This window comes from Patiria miniata, unplaced genomic scaffold, assembly GCF_015706575.1.
Source record: "Patiria miniata isolate m_02_andy unplaced genomic scaffold, ASM1570657v1 HiC_scaffold_5, whole genome shotgun sequence".
NCBI classification, from domain to species: domain Eukaryota; kingdom Metazoa; phylum Echinodermata; class Asteroidea; order Valvatida; family Asterinidae; genus Patiria; species Patiria miniata.
In genome coordinates this window covers 38,873,121-38,882,370 of record NW_024037072.1, presented here as the reverse complement: position 1 = coordinate 38,882,370, position 9,250 = coordinate 38,873,121, and the positions used below count along the sequence as shown (strand labels likewise).

The following is a 9,250-nucleotide window of genomic DNA, read 5'->3' as shown; positions in this document are numbered from 1 at the left end:
AGGAAGAAAAATAGCATTTTCAAAGAATGTATGTAGGCATACTGCATAAAACGAGAGATAACCGTCTCGAATCTCTGAGGGTTGTTTCTTGTACCAACGACCAATAGGTGAACAATATAAAACGATAGATTGTTTTAGCACCCAAGTAAAATAAAAAGATATACCAGATCTGACAACAGAATCATAAGAACGAGTGGATATTGCCAGATGTTTTAAACTTTTGATAAAAACTGTCAATATTACAAAGAGAAAACTGTTCAATTTTGCACTGAAGTACTACAGGGTGAGTAAAAGAAAATCTCGTCGGAAGGGTTTTTGTGCTTATAATAAAAGAATAGAACATGGCGGTACTGGTCTTCAATTAAATTATGACAATCTCAACGATGAAACTCAAAATGTTCGAGGTTAAGTCTTAAAGTCACAGTCTAGACATTCTGAGTGCTTAACCCACAAAAAAAACATGCGTAACCGTTAAAACTAGGTTAGGGAAGTGCACGAAAGTATTTCACTGGCTTTTGGGCTGAAGTCATTTACAGATGCCAATCATTAGGCATACAGGGAACTTAAGCAATTATTATAACGTATATAATTATGTGACCAATCTAGAAAAATAAAACATTTTGAAACTTTGACATAGGAAACACTTACTTAGGCAGGAAAACACTCCCATGCACCTTAAAACTAAACTCAGCATTAAAAAGATACATCTAACTATCTTCTCTTGAATGCTTTACAAGTAAGAATCTTATAGAAGGTTGCTCGGAACAGTTCATTGGCAAATGCATAGCATAGGGGGTTAATAGTGCTGTTAATATAGCAAAGGTAATAGCTGAATTCATAGAGGGGCATGGGTACACAATCGGGACAGTAACCCATAATCATCACCATAGTGGAGTACGGACTCCAGGTAATAAAGAAAGCGCCGAGAATGAAGGTAAGTGTCCGAGTGGCCTTGCGCTCGCTACGGCTTTGCCTCTCTCCCTTGACGGAACGCCGTTTGACCTCGTACTTACGACCACTAGATCGGAAGGTGATGATGCTGGAGCGCTTCTTCCCATTACTGTTGGGCTGGTACTGGTGCCGTAGCGGCTGATGCTGTTCGCTCTGATTCCGCCTCTCAGACGAGGATGTCTCGTCACTAGGATCGTCGTGGTCGTACGATTCCATCTCTCTACGAGGCGGAGTTTTTTCTCTGACCTCGTTGACCCGGTTAGCCTCAGCTGACAAGGCTGAGACTGTCGTTGAGGTGGTGGTACCGTCCGTGGTGATACCAACTCCGAGTGCTTCACTCTCCATCATTGTGGGCTCTAGAGTACGCTCGGGATACAGGTGGTCATGGGATACCCGTGGACGCATCGCCCTACCCCTGATCGACTCATCGTTTGCCATGCGGCGGTGGCTAAACTTTTTCTTCTTTCTCGATAGGTTCCGGATAATCCTATAAATGTAGGCGTACATAAGGAACAGGATTAACAGCGGCACCCAGTACACCATAACGGTCGAGAGGGCCATGAAGAGCGGAGAGTTCACCAAGAATGGAACGTAACATGTGTCACTTGGACGCGGGTCCCCGGTATGGAAATACGGCCAGCCCATGACCGAGGTGAAGTATAACAGTATGGGCAATATCCAGGTAGGAACGATCATTATGACAGCCCGTCGCATGTTCATTTTGTTGCGGTACCTGGCTGGGGAGCGGACAGACCATAACCTGTCGGCGCTTATCATGATGAGGTTGAGCACAGACACCTCACTGCATGAGTAGTCAATGGACAACCAAAGGTCGCAGACGAAGGTACCAAAGGGCCAGGTACCCATTATGAGATACAGCGTGTAGATGGGCATAGAGAATAGCCCAATAATCAGGTCAGCCGCGGCAAGACTGAGAAGGAAGTAGTTGCTAGGTTTCTGTAGACGTCTCTCTACTCTGAAGGACAGCATGACCAAGATGTTGCCACCGATGGTCAGGATCTGACTGAGCAAGGCGCTAATGCAGATGAAGACCAAAGCCAGTGTGCTGTGCGGGGTACCGTTGGACGTCAGACCATCGTCTGACGTCGTGACGTCGTGGTACCAGGCGCCATTGTGGTCATCACGGCTGAAACGTTGGTGGTATTCATCACTGGCACCTGAAATGAACAATAACACACACAAATAGTTAAATTGAGGGGATCATGAAAAGGACATAGCACATAGAAGAATTGCACTTGCAGGGCATCGCCACCATGAGCTGGTTGCTATTAATAAAGCGCTCATCTGGCAGCCGAAAAAGCGAGGCCACAAGAAGCGAGGCAGAGAGCAGACAACCTTCGTGGATGCTCTTCTTGAAGATGCTCTTTCTGAAGATGCTCAGGTAGTCACTGCGACAGAGCTGGCCAACCCGATGGAAAAACGTTCTACCTGGCGATCTATAGAAGGAAGGCTCGTCTGCGGACATCCTGATGATGATGTTGAACAAGGCAATAGATCAAAATATGACATCGCCATACACGATTTCAAATTAACAAACGGATCCGTACTGCTAAGCCGTTGTATATCGAGACCTTTAATTTTTTCAATCTTTGCTAAAAGAGGAAGCACTTGTGCGATATTAGGATTCGACTCTCATATTTCAAGTTTGTCTGTTCTCTATCCCCAGTAAGTTACCTGCAAGTGGTGAAATGTTAAAAGAAAAATGCTGTCCAACAGCTGACTGATGACAGTATCAGACAAACAACAAATGCGCAAGAACCATCTATTTCGGTTCGGAGTTTCAAGAGGCATCATGCAAATGGAACGAGTGGATAACAGGCCTCTGGTGTGGGATAGCGTTCTCACAAAATTTACACTGCCCTGCACTGCATGCCCATTCCAAATATCTAAATATAGCGTTCACATACATTCGCATGAATTCTATTGATTCCGCTCTATCACGTGTCACTTTCTTGTTAGAGTAGAAACGATTTTTATCCCATACCTAATGTATCTGTTACAAATTATAGTGTTTTGTTACACTGGGGCGCTTGCATCCGATCGACCGACAAAAATACATTGGTGCGGTGGATTTTTCTGGGTATCGTTTATGAAGAGGATATGGTAAATTTAATTTGTCGCTTCTGTGAATCGTCTATATTAAAAGCAACGCGATTTGTGTTATCAACAGCAAGTATAGTATGAGTTTCATTCATTCTTGTGAAAACGTAGTGTCGCAATTTGTCAATATTAAAAAAAGCATGTTGAAAAAGTCAACTGTTCTGGTATTACGCTTTTTGCTTAAGCTAGTCATGATGAATTAAGGTTTTAGTCCACGACGATATGAGCTTCATTATACCTCGATTTTTGTTTTAATCTGAAGGAGTCCCAATAAACAAAATAGACCAGTTATGCCAATTTTGGCATCCAGTATACAGACTATTATCAGGAAATTGGATGTCGGCATTATATTGCTAAAAAAGTGCACATCGCATGCGCACATCCAATCAGGGAGGGAACATAGACTGGCCGCTGGTCCTTCCCATATAAAGGTAGACGGGTAGTTAGTTCCAATGTAAAGCCATCGATTTGATCACCTCTGCTCGTGCCCAACATAAAAAACGATGTTGGTGGCTTTGTGCGTGGATGACATTTGAACACGAGGCTATAAAAAATGCACTCTTTAACGAGTAGGCAAAATCGCCAGTGTCTTTACTGAAAGGCAACTTTCAAGCATTTCAAACACATATAGCATGAAAGGAAAGTAGTGCCCCTGGAAAGTAGTGCACCTCTTTTATTTGACAGTTGCCAGAAATACTTTCAAATTCAGCAAAAAATGTAAGCTCATCACTACACAAATGCACGTTAGTGTTACAATAGCTCCACGGGTTAGTACCACTGACGTGCAATATATATGAGCTTGTTGCCATTTTGAAATAAACTGGTTCCGCGCTAAAATTATCTATTTGATTTTTCAATCAGGAGGCAGGAATCAGACCTAGGGTAGTTCTGCATATAATTTGCACACATTAATAGCAAAACCTCCTAATGTATTCGGGATTCAATGCTAGTTACCTGTCCCTACATTGGAAAGCCGAAGGATAATGGAGGGACAGGGAGCCAATCTAGAGGAAACATAGCGTGTGAAATGCAACATGTGCGCATGCGGGCAAATGTCCGCTGCAGTCATTCATCCCAAACGTCATCCAGATTTTTTTCAATCAAATCTTGTAGTTTATTATATTCTGTGCCGTAAACTACCGTCAACAATATCAGCCTTCTTTTCGAAAATTTATATTTTTGGCAAAGAAAATCATCGGGAATTGAAGGAAATGGCAGATATTGGACTGATATTGTCCATTACATCAAGTACGGGCAACATCATCAAACAGGTCCGATGTTAACAATCAATCAATTCAAGGGCAGATGTAAAGACTTCTGCCCAAGGTGATCCAACAAAGTGGAAATGTTGGTATGATTGGTTTTTGAAGATGATTCAATCCTCTTGTAGCCTAAGTCATCTGAAAACGTTTTACTGAGAAGCTGCAGCCGTATATGAAGTAACTCCTTGAAGAACACCGACTTCAAGTACACTATAGAAAAATATGCTATGACGTAGATGTAATGCTAATCCAGCTTCGCAATGGCAGGTGGTCATCTAAGGGCGTGGGCAGGCTCCATCGAACCTTTCAATTAAAAAACCGTCTTGATCCAGGGCAGTTCACCTGGCGATATTATCCGGCACCATGGCTTTCGATTTCTGGCATGCGACTTGCGTCCATCCCATCAATATTCGTCCCCGTTTAACACCGCGTCCGCGAGCATGATGATTATTCCAACATCCGTGGATAAAGAGTGAAAAGTCACGAAGCTGACGATTCAAAATCAGGTACCGTATTCTGCAGTGTCCTGTCGCTAAAAACGCTAGGGGTTGACCTGCAGGGGCGCCTGGCCGGAGGGGTCAATCTACAATAAGAGCAAGGCCGAGAAATTAGAAACACGACAGCGTAAAATCGAAGAATCCGGCCACGGCGCGAGAAATTAGAAACACAGCGAGCACATCAATCGAAGGAGGAAGCAGCAGGTCTCTAGTTGAGGCTCGGGGCTATCGCAGTGAAGTCTCGCGTGGCTTTGCCGAATAAATACGATTAGCGTTGGAAATGAGCAAGTGGTTGACACCAAACAGCCCGCAGCTAAGCTATGTTCGAATATGGCACAGTCTATCTCTGAGAGGCGTAATATCAGGTCAGTGGGGGAAAAAGTCTGGGTAAATAGCCCAGAGGCCAATCAGATGCAATGCTAATTTCTATCGCTGGATCCTGAGTGAGGACTTAACTTCGTTCCTTTTTTTCCCAGCTCTGTGTCTCGCAACACACCCCCCCCCCCCTTTCCATCGTTTGGTGTTCCAGGCACGTAGGCCCTCTGTGGGTTGTTGTTTAATCTGCTGGCGCAACCCACAGACAGAAAAAGACACAGCAGAATCAACGGGCCGAGAACGAAGCAGCGAGCTCTAGCAGAATTGTAACCCACAGACACTGGGGCACATAGTTAATCTCTGCACACACTGACGGGCTTAGCCGTCAAGGAAAGTTCGATCATGTTACACTCGAGTGGTTTCATTACCCAACGGGAAGACGTCACGATGTAGATCTATTTTTTTTCTTCCCTGCGAACCAAATTATTTACAAGTCAGCCGGCTGCGCCGACATATACGGAAAACTTGGTTGCACTTTTCTTTTGGACCCCAATTTGGATTTGCAACAGAATAAAAAAATACACGAGGATTACACATTCTGGAATCCAACTTGACACTCTGGGGTGAAAATCACGAGGCTCCTAGGGGAAAACAAGGGCAGACTGAAACAAGTAAAAAAAAAACTCTCTAGGCTTCTCTACTCATCCTGATTTCTACAATTTGACCATATTCAAAGCATGATTCATCATCCAGAAAAAAACCCAATTACTTAGGCCTACTAACAACTATGAGTTAATGTCCTTATACCACGCGAACGTCGAAACAGTTTTGACAGACGGAAACAGAAAATTTCAGAAAAGTTTTTTCTGTAACACGTAGGCCGACATAATCAAGATACGATAACATCATTAGAATTAATGAAGCAAGCGAAACTACAGTAAATCAATTCGTTGCAAATGAGCTTTTGGAAGATGTTATGGCCTCGAGCCCTTCGGCTAAAAACGAACAAAAAACAAAAACAAATGAAATGTCATCCGATCCGACATCATCAGGCCAAAGGCACATGCTTTTGTGTATGTATAGCACAGCACCTTACTTAAACCACTATTTTCTTTTTCTGACTTCCTCCGAGTCATGTCTGGCTAGCAGTGCGCGAGATGCACCGACACGTACGGGCTCGGCCTAGTGACGCCTATGGCTCGATGGCACGGTAATTGGTACGGTCTAAGACATCCACCCTCCGGGCTTGGCGGAATATCTGATTAGGACCAAAAATTGAATCATTTCTGCTTAGAAAAACAGAGGCTGTACCTTAAATGCCAACTTGTATATCGACTTTATAGTTGCACGGTGTTTTCGAAATGGCTTTTATAACCAATTGCATCTGGTAGCCAACCGGTCACTGGGAAGATTTGTTTATATTTAAGTAAATAATGACGATCCATTAGAACGACAATGCACTAACGGGTTTACAAATAGTGCTCAGTAGGAATATTTCCAAGTAAATGGAGATGCGATGAATGAGAAATGTTACCGTTTACCTGCACATAATATAGATCGATAAGGTCGGGTTTTGACAGTCAGATATTTTTTAATATGTGTACAACATGAAGCTGGAAACTGAAACATCCGCAGTCTTTGAGGGAAAAGAAATGGTCATGGAAGACAACATAATCTGACTGTATTCAGGCATGTTAAGTTCAAAACACTGCATGTAATGGCGGACGAGAATACCACTTTTTAAAAACGTCTTTTTTATCTTCCACAGCTTGCGAACGATTACTAAAAAATGTTAGAAGAAATGCAGTCAAATTCCAATCTTGAAGACATATGCCGTAACAATCTTACCTTAAACTGTTTCTACCAGCGGTCGTTTTTGTTTTGAATAAGATTAAGTTAAAGCTGTTAGCAAACGGCGTTTCACTGATTCGATAAGAACGATTTTCAAAGTCCAAATGGGTAAGTTCGTGACAACATCTTGACGATAATTGTTTAAATATTCAGATAACCGTTTCTGTTGAGACCAAACATTTATCTTACCATTTGGGAGTAAACCAAAGTGGGTAGCATATTCCTCTTGTAACGTCGGAGTCTTTATCCTCCGATATTTAACGATCGAGGAACAAAACGTTTCGTGGATCGTGTACTTGTCTAATTAGGGCAGCTTGGTCGTAAAACAAATCGTATCGATCAGTCAAAAGTACAGCTAAGTTCAGTTCGACAAACTCGCTCGGCAGATGGTTTCGAAAAAGGTCACAGACAGTATTCATTCCTGTCCAAACGGTGTCCATTCCCACGACTTGTTGACACGAGACCGCCGACCGATATGAATGCCGTAGATATATGGCAACACACACATACTGCTCTATAGTCAAGGACGATGCGAATCCGAGTTTACAAAAACAGCAGCACCATTTCCTTTAGGCAGAGTTTGTTATGGCAACTATTGCAACACTGACTCATGCGAATTTTTGAAAATGCAGGTTCTGTTGTGCCATTGAGCACTGTTTTTTTCGTGCAAAGGGACCTTGGACGCCTAATTGAATGTCACAATGAACGTCAACTTGCCGCACGTCACAACACTCTTTTTTCAATGTTCGTGTTTTGTGTTGCGGCAATAATATGGAATGCGGATATCGATCAATCAAAACATCGAAACACAGACCGTCCTTTTGTGTCAGTCTGTCACCTACTGAAGTATGAATAGAACCCACGAAATGGAACTTCACCTGACTTTTCTACCTATTTTAGGCATGACAAAAGGCACACACAATCTTTCCATTTCGATAAATTGCAAAGTAAGCGGGACGACATCAACAGACAGGGGGAAACTTATTTTTTACTAACTCGATCGAGCTCTTTCTTTGAAGTTTTAAAAAAAGTTCAAAAGATTGCACGTGATGTTTACCGAGTTGCATTCTGCGATATGGATTGCACGGCGCTTTCACAATCATGCCACACATGCGCAAACCGTACGTTATGATACAGTCATATGCGACGTTTTAAGGTAGTCTGGTTCCGGGACCAAAAGATTCTGACTATTTCTGAAGAATCTAAGGTCAGGCAGCCGCAAACGGTTAAAAAAACATGAAGTTTCTTTGGCTTGATTTGTTTCAGATTTGGTTTTATCATTAAATGAAAATCATTTGCTTCATAATATATCGTACAGTTTGATATTTCTGTAAGAAAACAATGACTGATTATGAGCTGGAATCTTCAAAGTTAGGGACCCAAATAGCAGGCGAAGCCGATTTGGAGACGAAGCCAAGTTTTGGAATAAACCATATGTAACCGCTTTCAGATTCAGAATAATACATGACACAGCAAAGCCCTCTCCTCCTACGATCCAAGTGCATACACGATGCACAAATTCGCCATCGAATCTCAAGGTTTTTTTTTCATGCAAGCAATGAATATTAATTATGAAATCATGTTTCTTTCATCTTTAATGAGCATGACAGGTAAATAAAACCTACATAATACCCGGAATTTTACCAGGTGCTATCCGAAAGTGTCGACAAAAAGCATTCGGCAAACTTCGGACATTCGGAAACGGGAGGCATTCCTCCCGTTTTGGTCACGTGCCATGGTGGCTGCCGGACCTTAGTTTCATCAGAAATAGTCAGAATCTTTTGGCTTTAAGGTATAACCTATGTAGCCTACAGCCAAAGTAAAACCAAAGCAATGGAGTTGTGGGGCAAATGTAACGTCATTCCTTCGGGTCGGGTCACCGATAGCGATTCAAAACACTGGATGTCGCGTAGCTTTCAGAATAGGAAGAGGAATAAACTAAAAGTGTGATGCCTATACACACGATTCCAAAATCACAGCTCCTCTCTCTCTTTCAAAAACAATCCAACAACCCAACAAACAAACAAGCAAGCGAAGTATTCAACGTGCGATCACACTTTCACCCTATTGATTAATATCCGGGTATAAATAAGAAAGTTTAACATGTTGTATTTCAAAATTGAATCATATACAACCCTTATTAAATCAATGGTGTTTTCATTTCCTAATTTGGCATGAGGAAATATCAAATTATCGTTTGGCAACTCCGTGGTCGAACTGACTAGTGACCACTCAGAAATTTAACGGTGGACT

The 9,250-nt window shown here is 42.4% G+C and overlaps 1 pseudogene; it reads right to left on the bottom strand.

The window, feature by feature from the left end:
* Positions 1 to 671: 671 nt before the first annotated feature.
* Positions 672 to 7,506, bottom strand: LOC119740333 (annotated as a pseudogene).
* Between the last annotated feature and the right edge of the window lie 1,744 nt (positions 7,507 to 9,250).